The 18,817-nt window shown below is 46.8% G+C and overlaps 1 pseudogene; it reads left to right on the top strand.

The window, feature by feature from the left end:
• The first annotated feature begins 6,877 nt into the window (after positions 1–6,877).
• Positions 6,878–18,817, top strand: part of LOC139274179 (zinc finger protein 850-like) — a 29,761-nt pseudogene continuing 17,821 nt past the window's right edge.

Consider the following 18,817-nt stretch of genomic DNA (forward strand, 5'->3'; position numbering starts at 1 on the left):
AAGACTTCCCTGCTTTTATACTCCATCCCCTTTGCAATAAAGGCCAAGATACCATTGGACTTCCTAATCACTTGCTGTACCTGCATACTATCCTTTTGTGTTTCATGCACAAGTACCCCCAGGTCCCGCTGTACTGCAGCACTTTGCAATCTTTCTCCGTTTAAATAATAACTTGCTCTTTGATTTTTTTCTGCCAAAGTGAATGACCTCACACTTTCCAACAATATACTCCATCTGTCAAATTTTTACCCACTCACTTAGCCTGTCTATGTCCTTTTGCAGATTTTTTGTGTCCTCCTCACTCATTGCTTTTCCTCCCATCATTGTATCGTCAGCAAACTTGACAATTTAAAGACTGTGGAAGGGTCAAGAGAAGTGGTAGTGAGGTAGAGCTGGGGGTCGTCGGCATACGTGTGGAAACTGACGCTGCGTTTATGAATGATGTCGCCAAGGGGCAACTTGTTGATGAGAAATAGGAGGGGGCCAAGGATAGATCCTTGGGGAACACCAGAGGTAATGATGCGGGAGTGGGAAGAGAAGCCGTTGCAGATTTTCTGGCTACGATTAGATAGATAAGAATGGAACCATGCAATTGCAGCCTCACCCAGTTGGACAACGGTGGAGAGGCGTTGGAGAAGGATGGAGTGGTCAACCATGTCAAAGGCTGTAGACAAGTCAAGAAGGACGAGGAGGGATAGTGCACCTTTGTCAGAAAGAATGTCATTTGTGACTTTGATGAGAGCAGTTTCAATACTGTGGCAGGGGCGGAAACCAGATTGAAGGGATTCAAACATGGAGTTTTGGGAAAGATGGTCATGGATTTGGGAGGCGACAACACAGTCAAGGACTTTGGAGAGGAAAGGGAGGTTGGAGATGGGACGGAGGGGTAGAGGATTGGGTTTTTGAGGAGGGGTGATGACGGCAGATTTGAGGGAGAGGGGGACAGTACCTGAGGAAAGAGAACCGTTAACAATGTCAGCTAACATGGGAGTCTGAAAAGGAAGTTGGGTGGTCAGCAGTTTGGTGGGAATAAGGTCAAGGGAGCAGGAAGTGGGCCCTCATGGACAGGATGAGCTCGGAAAGGTCATGAGGAGAGAAACTGGAGAAAGATGTGAGGTCAAGGCTAGGGCAAGGGGGCTTTCTTACAGGAAGTTTGGCCCGGTGGGCTAGGGGAAGGAAGGGAAGAGGCAGAGGCGGCCGAACGGATGGTCTCAATCTTAGAGACAAAGAAGTCGATGAGCTCCTCACAATTAAGGGGTGGAGACCGGGGAGAGGGGTTTAAAAAGACAGTTAAGAGTGGAGAATAGAAGCCGGAGTTTATCTTTACATTCCAGAATGACAAGTGTGGATTAATTAAGAAAAGTCAGCACAGATTTGTTAAAGGCAAATTGTGTTTAACCAACTTGATCGAGCTTTTGGATGAGGTGACAGAGAGGGTTGTTGAGGGCAAAGCAGTTAACGTGGTGAACCATGGTTTCCAAAAGGCGTTCGACAAAGTGCTCGCCAGGAAAGTTGAAGCTCATGGAATAAAAGGGTCAGTGGCAGCATGGTTAAGAAATTGGCTAAGTAATAGGAAACAGAGAGTCATGGTGAACAGTTGTTTCTCAACCTGGAGAATGGTATACAATGATGTTCCCCAAGGGTCAGTATTGGGACCATTGCTTTTGATGATATATATTAATGACTTGGATTGTGGGTGTACAGGGCACAATTTCTAAATTTGCAGATGACACAAAACTTGGAAGAACAGTGAACAGTGAGGAGGGTAGTGATAGACTTCAAGATGACATAGACAGACAGACGAGTGGAATGGGCGGACACATGGCAGATGAAATTTAACGCAGGAAAATGTGAAACGATACATTTTGGTAGAAAGGATGAAAGGAAATATAAATTAAAGGGTACAATCATAAAGAAGGGTGCATGAACAGAGAGATCTAACGGTTAATGTGCACAAATCATTGAAGGTGGCAGGGCAGGTTGAGAAAGCAGTTAAAAAGGCATACAGGATCCTGGGCTTCATAAATAGAGGTATAGCGTACAAAAGCGTTGATATTACAATGAAGCTGTATAAATCACTGGTTCAGCCCCAACTGGAGTATTGTGTCCAATTCTGGGCACCGCACTTTAAGAAGAATGTGAAGGCCTTAGAGAGGGTGCAGAAAAGATTTACGAGAATGATTCCAGGGATGACGGACTTCAGTAACGTGGATAGACTGGAGAAGCTGAGGTTGTTCTCCTTGGAGCAGAGAAGGTTGAGAGGAGATGTGATAGGTGTTCAAAATCATGAAGGGTCCAGACAGAGTAGATAGAGAGAAACTGTTCCCGTTGGCAGAGGGTAGAGAACCAGAGGACACAGGTTCAAGGTGATTGGCAAAAGGACCAAAGGCAACATGAGAAAAAACGTTTTTATGCAGCGAGTGGCTAGGATCTGGAATACACTGCCTGAAGGAATGGTGGAGGCAGACTCAATCGTGGCTTTCAGAATGGAGTTCGGTAAGTACCTGAAGGAGAAAAATTTGTAGGGCTACGGGGAAAAGGCAGGTGAGTGGAACTAGCTGAGGTGCTCCTGCAAAGAGCTGGCACAGGTTCGACGGGCCGAATGGCCTCCTTCTGTGCTGCAACCATTCCATGATTCTAACAACACCCAGCTCTACCTCACCACCACTTCTCTCGACCCCTCCACGGTCTCTAAATTGTCAGACTGCTTGTACAACATCCAGTACCAGGTGAGCAGAAATATTCTCCAATTCAATATTGGGAAGACTGAAGCCGTTGTCTTTGGTCCCCATCACAAACTCCATTCCCCAGCCACCAACTCCACCTGTCCCTAGCATTTGTCAGAGGCTGAACCAGACTGTTCGCAAACTTGCTGCCATATTTGACCCAGAAATGAGCTTGCGACCACATATCTGCCCCTTAACTAAGACCACCCATTTCTGGCCCATAACATCGCCCGTCTCCGCCCCTGCCTCAACTCATCTGCTGCAGAAACCCTCATCCTTGCCTTTGTTACCTCTAGACTTGACTATTCTAATGCACTCCTGGCTGGTCATCCAAAACTCGGCAGCCCGTTTCCTAACTCGCACCAAGTCCCTTTCATCCATCACCCATTGTGCTCGCTGATCTACATTGACTCAGTTTTGCAACGCCTCAATTTCAAAATTCTCATCCTTGTTTACAAATCCCGCCATGGCCTCGACCCTCCCTATCTCTGTAATCTCCTTCAGCCTCACAAGCCCATAACCTCCCCGTATATCTGTGCTCCTCAAATTCTGCCCTCTTGAGGATCCCTAATTATAATCCTATCGAGTGGAGGGTAGCCAATGTAACCCCACTTTTAAAAAAAGGAGGGAGAGAGAAAACAGGGAATTATAGACCGGTCAGCCTGACCTCAGTAGTGGGTAAAATGATGGAATCAATTATTAAGGATGTCATAGCAGCGCATTTAGAAAGAGGTGACATGATAGGTCCAAGTCAGCATGGATTTGTGAAAGGGAAATCATGCTTGACAAATCTTCTGGAATTTTTTGAGGATATTTCCAATAGAGTGGACAAGGGGGAACCAGTTGATGTGGTATATTTGGACTTTCAGAAGGCTTTCGACAAGGTCCCACACAAGAGATTAATGTGCAAAGTTAAAGCACATGGGATTGGGGGTAGTGTGCTGACATGGATTGAGAACTGGTTGTCAGACAGGAAGCAAAGAGTAGGAGTAAATGGGTACTTTTCAGAATGGCAGGCGGTGACTAGTGGGGTACCGCAAGGTTCTGTGCTGGGGCCCCAGCTGTTTACACTGTACATTAATGATTTAGACGAGGGGATTTAATGTAGTATCTCCAAATTTGCAGATGACAATAAGTTGGGTGGCAGTGTGAGTTGCGAGGAGGATGCTATGAGGCTGCAGAGCGACTTGGATAGGTTAGGTGAGTGGGCAAATGCATGGCAGATTAAGTAAAATGTGGATAAATGTGAGGTTATCCACTTTGGTGGTAAAAATAGAGAGACAGACTATTATCTGAATGGTGACAGATTAGGAAAAGGGGAGATGCAACGAGACCTGGGTGTCATGGTACATCAGTCATTGAAAGTTGGCATGCAGGTACAGCAGGCGGTTAAGAAAGCAAATGGCATGTTGGCCTTCATAGCGAGGGGATTTGAGTACAGGGGCAGGGAGGTGTTGCTACAGTTGTACAGGGCCTTGGTGAGGCCACACCTGGAGTATTGTGTGCAGTTTTGGTCTCCTAACCTGAGGAAGGACATTCTTGCTATTGAGGGAGTGCAGCGAAGGTTCACCAGACTGATTCCCGGGATGGCGGGACTGACCTATCAAGAAAGACTGGATTAACTGGGCTTGTATTCACTGGAGTTCAGAAGAATGAGAGGGGACCTCATAGAAACGCTTAAAATTCTGATGGGTTTAGACAGGTTAGATGCAGGAAGAATGTTCCCAATGTTGGGGAAGTCCAGAACCAGGGGTCACAGTCTAAGGATAAGGGGTAAGCCATTTAGGACCGAGATGAGGAGAAACTTCTTCACCCAGAGAGTGGTGAACCTGTGGAATTCTCTACCACAGAAAGTTGTTGAGGCCAATTCACTAAATATATTCAAAAAGGAGTTAGATGTAGTCCTTAGTACTAGGGGGATCAAGGGGTATGGCGAGAAAGCAGGAATGGGGTACTGAAGTTGCATGTTCAGCCATGAACTCATTGAATAGCGGTGCAGGCTAGAAGGGCTGAATGGCCTACTCCTGCACCTATTTTCTATGTTTCTATAAACACTTAAACCATCAGACTTCCTGCCTTCTGTTGTCTAGGCCCAAAACTATGGAATTCCCTCACTCTGCAGGTAGGAGGTTTAGAGGGGAAATTTCTTCACCCAGACATTGTTGGGGGTCTGGAACTCACTGCCTGAAAGGGCGGTAGATGCAAAAATCATCATAACATTTAAAATGATCTGCACTTGAGGCGCCGTAATCTACAGGGCACCTGACTAAGAGCTGGAAAGTGGCATTAGGCTGGATAGCTGTTTGTCGGCCGGTGCGGACACAATGGGCCGAAATGGCCTCCTTCCATGCTGTACATTTGTGTGATTTTATGATTCTAAATCTCTTCGCCTCGGTGACAAATTATTATCTTATAGCACTCCTGTGAAGCGCTTTTGGACGTTTTACTACATTAAAAGCACGATATAAATACAAGTTGCTGCTGTGAAGTGATGAAGAGCCAGTTGCCCAGGTTGCTGCTGTAAGGTGATGAAGAGGGTAATATATTAGCATGGATGGAGGATTGGCTAACTAACAGAAAACAGAGTGTCAGGATAAATGGTTCATTCTCTGGTTGGCAACCAGTAACTAGTGGGGTGCCGTAGGGATCGGTGCTGGGACCCCAACTATATACAGTCTATATTAATGACTTGGAAGAAGGGACGGAGTGTAACGTAGCCAAGTTTGCTGATGATACAAAGATAGGAGGAAAAGCAATGTGTGAGGACACAAAAAATCTGCAAAAAGACATACAAGCTAAGTGAGTGGGCAAAAATTTGGCAGATGGAGTATAATGTTGGAAAGTGTGAGGTCATGCACTTTGGCAGAAAAAAAATCAAAGTTATTATTTAAATGGAGAAAGATTGCAAAGTGCTGCAGTACAGCGGGACCTGGGGGTACTTGTGCATGAAACACAAAAGGATAGTATGCAGGTACAGCAAGTGATCAGGAAGGCCAATGGCATCTTGGCTTTTATTGCAAAGGGGATGGAGTATAAAAGCAGGGAAGTCTTGCTACAGTTATACAGGGTATTGGTGAGGCCACACCTGGAATACTGCGTGCAGTTTTGGTTTCCATATTTAAGAAAGGATATGCTTGCTTTGGAGGCAGTTCAGAGAAGATTCACTAGGTTGATTCCAGAGATGAGGGGGTTAACTTATGAGGAAAGGTTGAGTAGGTTGGTCCTCTACTCATTGGAATTCAGAAGAATGAGAGGTGATCTTATCGAAATGTATAAGATTATGAGGGGGCTTGACAAGGTGGATGCAGAGAGGATGTTTCCACTGATGGGGGACTAGAACTAGAGGGCATGATCTTAGAATAAGGGGCCGGCCATTTAAAACTGAGATGAGAGAAATTTCTTCTCTGAGGGTTGTAAATCTGTGGAATTTGCTGCCTCAGAGAGCTGTGGAAGCTGGGACATTGAATAAATTTAAGGCACAATTAAACAGTTTCTTAAACGACAAGGGGTTATGGGGAGCGGGTGGGGAAGTGGAGCTGAGGACATGATCGGATCAGCCATGATCTTACTGAATAGTGGAGCAGGTTCGAGAGCCATATGGCCCACTGCTGTTCCTTATGTTCTTATGTTAAGAGCCTGTTGCCCAGGTTACTGCTGTGAGGTGAAGAGCCTGTTGCCCAGGTTACTGCTGTGAGGTGATGACGCGCCTGTTGTCCGGGTTACTCCAGCTCGCGGGCACTGGGACCCGAAGCCCCGCCCACTAATTGTTCCTGGCCAAAGTGACCGCGCATGTGCCATGACCACGCCCTGTGCAAGATAGCGGCCAGTGACTCCGCTGACCCGGGCCTGTCACCGCAGGGCAAACACGGGGCCTGCGGACTCTTATTCTGCGCCTGAGGTCTACGCCGGGCCCACCCGCGAATCCTCATCCTCCCCAGCGCCCACAATTTCCTACCGCCTCCCTGAATCATCTGTTCGACCAACGTCCGCCTCCTCCGGCCGCGCACGCTCAGTGAGGGAGATCCGGGCTCAGCTTCGCCCCTCACACACTCCAATTGGTTGGAGGACCAACCGTCTGCCCGGTCCTCCAGCCCCGACCCCGCTCTTCCTATTGGTCCGGAGCTGCCGTCAATCTCCCGGGCAGTGTGAGCTGAGCATGCGCAGAGCGTGCACTGGAGACGCACGGAAGCTGAGATGAGCGCAGGCTGGAGCCGGACTCTGCACCGGGTGAGAATCAGCGGGGCGCAGGGGAGTCATCGATCGGCAAGTGGGCGGGGCGGCTTCATAAACAGCTGGTGTAGGCCGCAAGCCCCGAGTAATAAACCGAAACTCCCGCGTTTGCAGCGACGGGTTTTTCTCCCCGTAACAGGCCCGGATTCACCGCCATCTTTGTGCAGGAAGGCGGGAAGGTTCAGCGTGCGGCCCGCTCGCTTCATGGTGTAACCGCGCACGCGCAACCATCTGGACACGGGAACAGTGGACGGGGCTTCAGTGTCTGTTCCCAACCGGGTCCCATTGCCCGGGAGTGATAATCACTGCCTCATTTATTTTATTCTCACTCTCCACACATTGTATTTCTCACCATCTCTCCTGAAGGCGTTGGATAGTGCCCAGCTTACGGTTTGTATCCCATACAAATATAACAGAAGAGCCCCAGAGCTGGGCCCTGTTCTACAATCCCAGGGTTAGAATCCGCACATATATTCCCTGGGTTGGAATCTGCACGTATAATTCCAAGGTTAGAATCCCCATGTACAGTCCCAGGGTTGGAATCTACTCATATGTTCCCAGTTTTGCAATCCCCATGCACAGTCCCAGGGTTGGAATCCCCGTGTATATTTGCAGGGTTAGAATCCCCATGTACAGTCCAAGGTTTGGAATTCGGTGCACGTAAGTGGAACCTTGGTGTTACAAGTTTCATCGGTTAGAGGCTGGAGAGAGGAATAATTCTGATAGGCCCTTTTAAATTTATGTGGTCAGATATTCAAATTCCAGGTAACTCTAATCCTGGATTTAAAGGAGGGGGAGCTGTGATTAAATTAAATAGTCTCTTTGGAGATTCTCTGAGAGAAGGATCTGGTCAGCTTGAAACTGAAAGTTACAAATTTACAATTGGTAGTTTTTGACCAATATCGACTCCCCCAGGGAGGGGTAATTCTGTAACAAGGAAGGAACCGGGCAAGATTTGAAATGTTTTAAGAAAGGATTCGAGGGACTCTTGCATTTGGGATCTTTATTTTGTCCACTCGAGGAGTTAGATAACAGACTTCCTTCTGTGAATATAGAGCTGTATTATTAGGCCATGATCTGTTTACTTGTTCATCGTCTGTTGAATACATTTGCTGAGTAAATTGAAAACCAGCTTTGCAGGCGTGATGCTCTATTCACACATCGTAGGTGAGAGAGATGCTTTGGGGCACACGTTAAGTCCAGTAGCTGAAAACAATTAACAGGCTGGGTTAAATAAACCCGGGCGTATGAAGGAATGTTGTATAGAAACTAGAATTGTCTATTCTGAATTTCTATCCTGTACTTACAATGATGACTTTTGTTAATTTCTTTTACAGGGTATTAGAAGGGGAGGATTTACAGACGGGAAACTCAACACAACATCACATCAAGATCTGACAGAGTCACTCAATTCCTCAAGATCTGAATATGGCCTTTGAATGTAGAAAGAGAAATGTTTATTTGTTCTGTTTGTGGGAAAGAATTTCAAACATTAGTGTGACTGGAAAAGCACCGAGACACACACCTGAGTGAGAGTGTTCCAGTGCACTGACTGTGGAAAGAGCTTTAACCAGCCTGAAAAAACATCGTACCATTCACAGCGGGGAGAAAAAGTACATGTGTTGTGTGTGTGGACGAGACTTCAACTGATCATCCAACCTGGAGAGACACAAGGACACTCGCACCACGGAGAAACCGTGGAAATGTGGGGACTGTGGGAAGGGATTCAATTACCCGTCCCAGCTGGAAACTCATCGACGAGTTCACACCGGGGAGAGGCTGTTCACCTGCTCAGTGTGTGGGAAGGGATTCACTCAGTTATCCCACCTGCTGACACACCAGCGAGTTCACACTGGGGAGAGGCCGTTCACCTGCTCTGTGTGTGGAAAAGGATTCACTCAGTCATCCAGCCGGTTGGAACACAACAAGCGTGTTCACAGTGAGGAGAGGCCGTTCATTTGCTCCGAATGTGGGAAGGGATTCGCTCTGTCATCCACCCTTCTGACACACCAGCGAGTTCATACTGGAGAGAGACCATTTAGCTGCTCTGTCTGTGGGAAGGGATTCGCTCTGTCATCCAACCTCCAGAAACACCAGCGAGTTCACACTGCGGAGAGGCCATTCGGCTGCTCTGTCTGTGGGAAGGGATTCACTGCGCTAGCCTGTCTCCAGAAACACCAGCGAGTCCACACTGGGGAGAGGCCGTTCACCTGCTCTGTGTGTGGAAAAGATTTCACTCAGTCATCCGGCCTGTTGGCACACAACAAGCGAGTTCACACGAAGGAGAGACCGTTCCCTTGCTCAGTGTGTGGAAAGGGATTCGTTGTGTCATCTGACCTCCTGAAACACCAACAAATTCATAACTGACTGCAGGGGTTGGATTCTACTGTTAATTACACCCAAAACAGAACTATGTTCGTTCTGGAATTTGGGATTTGTTTCTGCCAATATTAGTAAACTATAAACTGGGCTATAGTTTGATAATCTGTATAAATGTCAAATAAATCAGCTTTCTTTTAAACCGTGTGCCTAGCCCTTGATATCTCAATGATAAGATGAGCTGATTGACGACTTGTTATGATCTGAGTGGAATCCATCTTAGAACGGAGTTCCCACAACTTTTTAAAAGATGAATCTACAAGATGTCCAAGTCTGACATTCGATTTCATCCGATGGGAAATATTCTGATAATCTATTACTGACACAAGGCAAAGCAGCATTGTTACTTTAACATCAGTTTAATCAAACTCAATGGGCAATCCGATCCCAAAGGGAAACGTCTCCTTAAAGCTGACGGTGTCAGCAGTTCTGCAGCTCATTTCTCATTGTGTTCATTCTTTATTTATTCATTCATTCTCGGGATATGCGTGAGCCAAGTCGGCATTTATTGCCCCTTTAGAAGATGATGGTGAGCCGCTGCCTTCTTGAACCGTGCTGCAGTCGATGTGCTGAGGTCAGGATGGTGCGTGACTTGGAGGGGAACTTGGATGTGCTGGTCTTTCCATGCACCTGCTGTCCTTGTCTTTCTACACGGTGGAGATTATGGGTTTGGAAGTTGCAGTCGAAGAAGCCTTGGTGACTTGTTGCTGTAGATGGTGCACACTACAGACACAGGGATCCTCATCTTTCTAATCCAAGACAGGCCTGAGCCCAATCATTTGTTTCCTATGTTCATGCAGTAGTTCAAGAGATGCCAGGTATTAGCATTATCCAGAGGTGCCAGGTATCGGGAGTAGTATCCAGAGGTGCCAGGTATCGGGAGTAGTATCCAGAGGTGCCAGGTATCGGGAGTAGTATCCAGAGGTGCCAGGTATCGGGAGTAGTATCCAGAGGTGCCGGGTATCGGGAGTAGTATCCAGAGGTGCCAGGTATCGGGAGTAGTATCCAGAGGTGCCGGGTATCGGGAGTAGTATCCAGAGGTGCCGGGTATCGGGAGCAGTATCCAGAGGTGCCAGGTATCGGGAGCAGTATCCAGAGGTGCTAGGTATCAGGAGCAGTATCCAGAGGTGCCAGGTATCAGGAGCAGTATCGGCAGGTGCCAGGTATCAGGATCAGTATCCAGAGGTGCCAGGTATCAGGAGCAGTATCGGCAGGTGCCAGGTATCGGGAGCAGTATCGGCAGGTGCCAGGTATGCATGTCGTCACACACGAGCTGCACATTCATGGAGTGGAAGCCTTTTCTGTTCCTGTACATCTCAGAATCCTCAAAGGTGCTTGAAGGCAATGTGGGTACAATCAATGCAGCCCTGTACCTTTGGGAAGCCAGCAATCCTGGAGAAGCCCACAGTTCTGTCACGCATTGCCTGGGTGTTCAAGGGGAACTTTATGTAGTCATTCCTCCGGGCATATAGTGCAGCAGTCACCTGCAGAATACTGATGTGTTTCATGTTGAAAAATGGCATACACGTCCCCAGTTGTGGCCTGGAATGATTGAGATGCATAGAATGAAAGTGCAGCTGTAACCTTCACTTCAACTGACAAAGCAGTCCTCCTGACATTTCTAGGTTGCAGATCTGCTTTTACTAACTCACAGATCTCAGTTACAACTATCTTTGCGGAAACGCAGCCTTCTCACACAGTCGACATCACTCAGGTGCAGGTATGAATGCCTATCTCGATATACCCAACGTGATTAAGGCCTCCTGCCCATCATCCTACATGCTTTGCGGTTCCTCATGCGATGACGTTGAATCAATCGTCTCCTCCATAGCACCATCATGCAGAAGGCTTGCACGAGGTATATTGTCAATATTGTACCTTTGCAAGAAGCTCAAAACAGCAGGACAAGGAGTTAAAGCTTCTCTCGCTCTCTCTCCAAGGTCGACACCCTAGTATGGACCACACCCTGGTCTGCACATGCGCAATAGGCTTGCTTAGAACGGGAAGCTAGGCTTTCATTGAGGACATTTGGGGCAACGAAGTCTCATGCAATTCTTTAATTTTAGATTTTTTTCAAAGTACCACCCCACTATCGACCGAATGTCTCCTCACTGGGCTCGAGGGTCGGCCGGTATCAGGAACGGAATCGAGAGGTGCCACGAATCGGGAGCATTAGTAGCAGTGAGTAAAATCTAACAGTAATTAAGTACTGAGATGGTTTATCTTCATTTATTTCGATATTAATAACTTGCTGAATGTGGGCCTCGCCAAGTGCCAGGATATCGGATCAGACCCACCATAGAAAATTAGTTTGACACCCCTCGTTTTGAGGGAGCTTTATTCTGTGTTTAACTCGTGCTGTACCTGGCCTGTGATCTTCCAAAATTCCCTAGATTCTCAATCAATCCCAGCAGATGGGAAGGTAGAAAATGTAACCCTGCTATTCAAGAAAGGAGGGAGAGAGAAAACATGGAACTACCGGCCAGTTAGTCTGACGTCAGTCGGCGGGAAAATGCTGGAATTCATTAATAAGGAACTGGTAATGGCACATTTAGAAAATCATGATATGATTAGGCAGAGTCGTCATGCTTTTTGAAAGGGGAAATCGTGTTTAACAAATTTTGAGTCTTTTGAGGATGTGAGGTAAAAGGGAACCAGTGGATGTTGTATATTTGGATTTCCAAAGGGCATTCGATAAGATGCCACATAAAAGATTGCTACACAAGGCAAGTGCTCATTGGGTTGAGGGTAATATATTAACATGGATTGATGATTGGTTAATGGACAGAAAACAGAGAGTAGGGATAAACGGGCCATTTTCCAGTTGGCAGACTGTAACTAGGGGAGTGCCCCAAGAATCAATGCTTGGGTCTCAGCTATTTACAATTGATATTAATTACCTAGATGAAGGGACCGAGCGCAATGTATGCAAGTTTGCTGATGATACAAAGCTAGGTGGTAAAGTAAGCTGTGAGGAGGACACAAAGAACCTGCAAAGGGATACCGACTGGTTAAGAGAGTGGGCAATAAGTTGGCAGATGGAGCATAATGTGGGGAAATGTGAAGTTATTCACCTTAGTAGGAAGGACAGAAAAATAGAACATTTTTAAATTGTGAGAAAATATTAAATGTTGGTGTTCAGAGAGGCTTGGGTGTCATCGTACAGGAAACACAAAGTTAGCATTCAGGTACATTACAGGAAAGATGTGATTGCACTGGAAAGGGTGTAGCGAAGATTTACAAGAATGTTGCCTGTGCTAAATAATTTTAGCTATGAGGAAAGATTGGAGATGCTGGGTCTCTTTTCTTTGGAACAGAGGAGGCTGAGGGGAGACCTGATTGAGGTGTATAAAATTATGAGGGGCCTGGATAGAGTGGATAGGAAGGACCTGTTTCCCTTGGCAGGAAGGTCAACAACCAGGGAGCATAGATTTAAAGTAATTGGGGGGAGGTTTACAAAAGATATGAGGGGAAATTTCTTCATCCAGAGGGTGGTGGGGGTCTGGAACTCACTGCCTGAAAGGGTGGCAGAGGCAGAAACCCTCACCACATTTAAAAAATACTTGGAAGCGCACTTGAAGTGCCGTAACCTACAGGGCTACGGACCAAGAGCTGGAAAGTGGGATTAGGCTGGATAGCTCTTGGTCAGCTGGCGCAGACACGATGGGCTGAAATGGCCTCCTTCCATGCTGTAAATTTCTATGATTATAGGTGCAGCAAGCAATTAGGAAGGTGAATGACATGTTGTCCTTTATTGCGAGGGGGTTGGAGTACAAGAGTAAGGAAGTCTTACTACCATTGTACAAGACTTTGGTGAGATCACACATGGAGTACTGTGCACAGTTTTGGTCTCCTTATCTGAGAAAGGACATGCATGCCTTAGAGGTGGTCCAACGAAGGTTCACTAGATCGATCCTTGGGATGAGAGGGTTGCTCTATAAGGAGAGATTGAGTAGATTGTGCCTATACTCTCTGGAGTTTAGAAGAATGAGAGGGGATCTCATTGAAAAATATAAGATTCTGAGGGGGATTGACAGGGTAGATGCTGAGGTTGTTTCCCCTGGCTGCAGAGTCTCGAAATAGGGGGGCACTGTCTCAGGATAAGGGGTGGGCCATTTCAGACTGAGTTGAGGAGAAATGTCTTCACTGAGAGGGTTTGGAATTCTCTACCCGAAAGGACTGTGGATGCTGAGTCGTTGAGTATATTCAAGGCTGAGATAGATAGATTTATGGACTCTGGGGGAATCACGATATGGAGAGCAGGCAGGAAGGTGGAGTTGAGGTCGAGGATTAGCCATGATCTTATCGCGTGGCGGAGCAGGCTCAAAGTGCTGTCTGGCCTACTTCTGCTCCTACTTCTTATGTTCTTAAATAGTTTCCAGAGACTGAAGGGTCTGTAACCAGAGGACACAGATTTAACTAGCGAAAGAATCAGAGGCAAAATGAGGAAAATACGCAATGAGCTGTTCTGATCTGGAATACACGGCCTGAAAGGGGGCCGGGAGCAGATTCAGTAATACATTTCAAAAGGGATTTGGGTAAATACTTGAATAGGAAAAAATGCAGGGATATTGGAAAAGAGCAGGGGGAGTGGGACTAAGTGGGATATTGGGAAGGAGCAGGGGGAGTGGGACTAATTGGGATATTGGGAAGGAGCAGGGGGAGTGGAACTAATTGGGATATTGGGAAAGAGCAATGGGAGTGGGACTAATTGGGATATTGGGAAGGAGCAGGGGGAGTGGGACTAATTGGTTTCCTCTTTCAAATGAGTGGCAGCACAGGCACCAATGGGCTGGATGTACACGTTCTGTGCTGTTATCATTCTTAGATTCTATAAGTAGTATACTACTAGTATAGTATCAGGCAATCCCTCGTGTCAAGGATGACCCACTTCCACACCAAAAAGGGATGAATTCACAGATGTTTCAATGAGCGACCTGACATTCTAGGTCCCGAGCTACATATTGAAGGGTGGAAGATGCCTGTGCGTGGATTCTTTTAACGTGGGGTGGCCGTTGCACACCAGCCACCACACGGACTTGACAGAGCTAGATCTTGATCCAGTGGCAAGGATTAACCAAGTGACCAAGCTCTGCTGCACACATGCTCCTACTATCCTTAGATCACAGTGTGGGCTGGCCCGTGCTGCCCCTGGGCCCTGTGTAATTGTGTAACAACAAAGGCACAGTCCAATGTAATGGGAAAAGGGAATGGATCTCGTCAGCCTTGCTCACTGGTAGCACCCTCGCCCCGGAATCATGGGTTCAATTCCCACTCCAGAGATTCGAACACATATTTAGGCTGAGACTCACGGTGCCAGTGCTGAGGAGTGCAGCACTGTCGGAGGTGCTGTCTTTCCAATGAGTCTTCAAACCAAGGCCTTGTCTACCCTTTCAGGTGGATGTATTTAAAAATCCCACGGCCACTATTTGAAGGGCAGAGAAATTCTCTCGTGTCCCAGGCCACCATTTAAACCACACTCAACTTCGCTTAAAAACTGAGTCATTTGACATCATCACTTTGCTGTTTATGGGATCTTGCTGTGTGGGAAAAATATCTGCCGCATTTCAAACATGACAACATTGACTACATTTCAATAATACTTCACTGGCTGTAAAGGTGCTGAGGTTGTGAAAGGTGTTGCATAACCGCAAGTCACGCATTCTTTCTGTTTGTCCAACATCATCATCATAGACGGTCCCTCGAACGAGGATGACTTGCTTCCACGAGAGTTCATAGATGTTTTAATGAAGGACCTGACGTTCCAGGCCTGAACTCCAGTTGAGGGGGTGGATGATGCCTGTGCGTGGATTTTTTTAACGCGTGGTGGCCATTGCACATCAGCCACCACAAGGGCTCGACAGAGCTCGGCCTTTATCCAGTGGCAGAGGTTAACCAGGACGACTGGAGACCTGCTCTGCTGCATGGACCTAATGTGAGGTTATCCACTTTGGTGGCAAAAAACACGAAGGCAGAATATTATCTGAATGGTGGCAGATTAGGAAAAGGGGAGGTGCAACGAGACCTGGGTGTCATGGTACATCTGTCATTGAAAGTTGGCAAGCAGGTACAGCAGGCGGTGAAGAAGGCAAATGGTATGTTGGCCTTCATAGCTAGGGGATTTGAGTATAGGAGCAGGGAGGTCTTACTGCAATTGTACAGGGCCTTAGTGAAGCCTCACCTGGAATATTGTGTTCAGTTTTGGTCTCCTAATCTGAGGAAGGACGTTTTTGCTTTTGAGGGAGTGCAGCGAAGGTTCACCAGACTGATTCCCGGGATGGCAGGACTGACATATGAGGAGAGACTGGATCGACTGGGCCTGTATTCACTGGAGTTTAGAAGGATGAGAGGGGATCTCATAGAAACATATAAAATTCTGACAGGACTGGACAGGTTAGATGCAGGAAGAATGTTCCCCATGTTGGGGAAGTCCAGAACCAGGGGACACAGTCTTAGGATAAGGGGTAAGCCATTTAGGACTGAGATGAGGAGAAACTTCTTCACTCAGAGTTGTTAACGTGTGGAATTCCCTACCGCAGAGAGTTGTTGATGCCAGTTCATTGGATATATTCAAGAGGGAGTTAGATATGGTCCTTATGGCTAAAGGGATCAAGGGGTATGGAGAGGAAGCAAGAGGTGAATGATCAGCCATGATCTGATTGAATGGTGGTGCAGGCTCGAAGGGCCGAATGGCCTACTCCTGCACCTGTATTCTATGTTTCTCACCCTGACAGCACCAAGAACCACACGCCGATTGTTCCTCATCTCAACCTTACATTCCCACATGAACTTATTTGGATTTTAACACATTCACTAAAGACAGAGATGGGCAGAGGGTTTATCACTGGGAGAAATGGGGGGAGGGGGGGGGAGTTAAAATTTTCCCCACATAGGGTTATTAGAAAATAGAAGCTGTTAGGTGATATTTGAGAAAGAGGTTTAATAAGTTAGGGTCGAGTGTAATATAAACTGTATATATTATTTATGTTTGGGGTCACCTGACACCAGAGGGCGACACTGTCGGATGTCATGCAGGTAATACAGGAAAACAACTCTTGTACTTATCCGAAGTGGGAATGAAAAAGATTGGGTACACACCCGAGGCAGTTTATAATAACAGGACTCTTGTGTTATTACATAAACAGAGACAGAGTTTAGTGTAATATAAACAGAGGTATGGTCTAGTGTAACAGAGACCGGGTCTAGTGCAGTAATAGAAACATAGATACATAGAAAATAGGTGCAGAAGCAGGCCATTCAGCCCTTCTAGCCTGCACCGCCATTCAATGAGTTCATGGCTGAACATAAAACTTCAGTACCCCCTAATAACAGACAGTGTAATATAAACAGAGATAGGGTCTAGTACAGTAATAACAGACAGGGTCTAGTGTAATGTAAAAATACATGGTCTCGGGCAGCAGTAACTAATAAATCTATGTCCTCTGGTTACTGACCCATCCTACCAGTGGAAATAGTTTCTTCCCAATTACTCTATCAAAACCCCTCATAATTTTGATCATAATTCTCCCCTCAAAGGAGAACAATCCCAGCTGCTCTTATGGTGCAATTCACGCAGTGTAACACTCCAGTTCCGTGAGTCCTTCTGCCTCGGGCAATTTCAGTTGTTCCTTTGCGCAATCACTGACACTTTTATATGGACCCAGTGGGAATCCCGTGCACCGTTACAACAGGTCGGTAAAACATCCCAGGCATAAGAGAACCAGGCCCTGACAATTAAATGGATTGGTGGAAGACTGGACTCAGGCCCTCAACTTTAGAAACACTGAGCCAAATGGCAGCATTTTAAAATACAAGCTGTGCTAGGTTAACAGCCTCTACTCAGTGGGATCACTCTCGCTTCGGAGTCAGAAAGCTATGGATTCAAATCCCACTTCAGAGACTTGAGCCCATAATCCAGGCGGACACTCCCAGTGCCAGTACTGAGGGAGTGCTGCACTGTCGTAGATGCTGTCTTTTGGAAGAGACATTAGACCGAGGTCCCGTCCTCCTTCTCAAGTGGATGTAAAAGATCCCATGGCAATATTTTAAGAGTAAGCAAGTTCTGCCCTGTGTCCAGGGCAAATTTTTATCCATCAACCAACATTGCTAAAAAAAAAAAGATTCTCTGGTCATTATCACATTGCTGTTTGTGGGAGCTTGCTGTGCACAAATTGGCTGCCATGTTTCCGACATTGCAACAGAGACCACGTTTCCAAAGTATTTAATTGTCTGTAAAGCACTTTGGGACCTCCCGGGGTGGTGAAAGGCACTATGTTAAATAGATGTTCTTTTTTACTCCACTGCCCCAGCAACAAGATATTTATTATAAGTGCAACAGCAAAATAATGTGGATCCTGGAATCTGAAATAAAAACAGAAAATGCCAGAAATACTCAGCATCTGTGGAGAGAGAAACAGAGTTAATGTTAAGGTTGATGACTGTTACATCTCTAACTTTTTCCAGTTCTGATGAACAAATTTTGAGCAGGTGCAGAGGCAGGGAGGGATGGAAAGAACATAGAAGCATTGACATTTACAGCATAGAAGGAGGCCATTACGGCCCATCGTGTCCCCGCTGGCCGACAAAGAGACGCACGACCTTTGGTCAGCAGCCCTGAAGGTTACATATAAACCTATGAACAATGACGGAAAGGCAAAGAGCACCCAGCCCAACCAGTCCGCCCCACACAACTGCGACACCCCTTGCACTGAAACCTTCTATACTCCACCCCTTCCGGAGCCATGTGACTTCCTGAGCAAGATGGACGGTCTGTGATAGGGTGGGAGGCAGGAGAGATTAAATGACAAAGGGTATGATTGTACAAGGCAAAAGGAGATGGTAATGAGAGAAGAAAGAAGAGTCGAGAGGAGGTGTAAATGGAATGGCAGAAACATCAACTGCTGCCGTCTGAAAGAGAGGGCCCGAGAATATGGTGTGAAATTGTTGAACTCTATGTGGAGTCCAGAAGGCTGTAAACTGCCTGATCAAAAGATGAGGTGCTGATCCCCTCGAGCAACGTTGAGCTTTGTTGGGACAGTGCAAGAGGCTGAGGTCAGAGTGGGAGTGGAGCGGAGAATTAAACTCACAGGTGACTGGAAGCTCAGGGTCACCTTTACAGACTGAACGGAGGTGTTCCGCAAAGCTGTCACTCAATGTGCGTTTGGTCTCCCCAAATGTAGAGGAGACCGCATAATGAGCAGCAAATACAGTATAGTAAATTGAAAGAAGTTCAAGTAAATTGTTGTTTCACCTGGAAGGAGTGTTTAGGGCCCTGGAGGAGGTAAAAAGGAAGGTGTTGCATTTCCTGCACTTGCATGGGAAGGTGCCGTGGCAAGGGGAGGGGGTGGTGGGGGTGGATTGAGGAATGGACCAGGGTGTCACGCAGGGAGCAGTCCCTTCGCAATGCTGGGAGGGGAGGGGAAGATGTGTTTGGCGGTGGGATCATGCTGGAGGTGGTGGAAATGATCCGTTGAATGTGGAGG

Source organism: Pristiophorus japonicus, chromosome 9 (assembly GCF_044704955.1).
Source record: "Pristiophorus japonicus isolate sPriJap1 chromosome 9, sPriJap1.hap1, whole genome shotgun sequence".
Lineage (NCBI taxonomy): Eukaryota > Metazoa > Chordata > Chondrichthyes > Pristiophoridae > Pristiophorus > Pristiophorus japonicus.